Raw genomic sequence first — 1,659 nt, 5'->3', positions numbered from 1 at the left:
GAATAATATATATTTATTAATAATTTATATTAATTAAAATATAATATAAATAAATAAATAAAACAGAAAATTAAATAAATAATATATATTAATTTAAATTTTCTTTAATTAATAATAAAATAAAAAATAATAATCACAAAAAAACAAAAAAAACACAAAAATTTATAAAACACAAATGATTAAAGCCTACTTAGGGGTGGCATTAGCACATGATAGGGGTGCCATTAGCCACCCCCTTTGGTATCTCTGTAGACGATATATATGTGTGTATATATATATATATATATATATATATATATATATATATATATATATATATATATAGACACCAGATCTAATCAGTGTTTCTGAAAAGTGATACCATAAAATTTGATACGTCAACCTCCTGATTGTACCGTCTTATAAATTGTACACATGTCATTCATCTACTCCCCCTCGCTTTCATTTCTCTACGTCAACCATGGACCACAAAACACCCAACACATCCCCCCTTCATTATATCCACACGATTCAAATATGGGGTTAAATTATGTACCTATTTAGGCATCGGAATGAGCGGAGATTTCAATCTCCGTATCTGATCATTTATCTTTATTTCCGTTTTCGTCCGAGAGTATAATCACATTTTCATCCTCATTCCCAATAGAAAATGAATCAGATGCTATCTCTTAATGGTTTTTCAATAAGAGGTAAACAAACAACTCCTAAAACAAATACTACAATCATTGAGAGAACATACAAATATGGTCATCATAAGTTCAAAGTATAGAGTAAACTTACAGTGATCATTGAGCAGACTTAGTGGCCGATTGTTATTAGCTAGAACTTATTACAATAATTCACTAAGTATAGAAGGTTATCATCATCAAATTGCTGAGGAGGGCGAGAAAGATCGATGTTAATTTTCCAAGTGTTTGATCGGATATTTTATTGTGTTATCTTCAAGTCCAAATAGTCGAGGTCCAACACCAATATATAACTTTCAACTACAAATAAACTCAAAATACATACCTGGTCGGTCAAATCATTTACCTTTAGACTTAATGAAATTGGGCCACAAAGCAAGTATACAATACGGCTCAACGTCGTATTTCCAAGTAATAAAGTGGTACAAGTACCGGAATATCGTCCACAGGGATTTGAGCAAAAGTTAAATAAGAGTCCAATAAAAGAAAAGATTTCAGATGACGAAAGCGAAGACTTCAGTTTGATTCCGAGTTAACACAGGTAATATAACATAATAATAAAGCAGAACAATAAAACAGAATAATAAAGATAGTACGGGTGTAAGATTTGGGGTGAAACGTAAACACGAAATCCAACAGACAAAGCTGTGGAAGAACCAGTCCCACCATTTATCTTAAAGGTATTCCTCTCGGACTTCACCTTTGCACTATATTATAGTTTTGCCCCATATCTCTATGTGGTGTTCGGACCAGGGATAGTGACAAAATGGTGTGTTGATCCTCTCTCTGAGTAATTTGATGATAATCCCTTTTTCCTTTCACGTTGTATTTGTGTCTCTGTATTTTCAGTTCCAGCGATCATCACTGAGTATGTTCAGTGATCGCTGAAGAACTTGCATTGTAAATTCATCAGAGACAAACAATACTTCAAGAAGACAACACTCACACTAAAGATCCTTCAGCGAACGTCGAA

The sequence above is a fragment of the Cynara cardunculus genome (genome assembly GCF_001531365.2).
Source record: "Cynara cardunculus var. scolymus isolate 2C chromosome LG 3, CcrdV1, whole genome shotgun sequence".
NCBI lineage: Eukaryota > Viridiplantae > Streptophyta > Magnoliopsida > Asterales > Asteraceae > Cynara > Cynara cardunculus.
Note: the sequence above shows the minus strand (reverse complement) of the source record.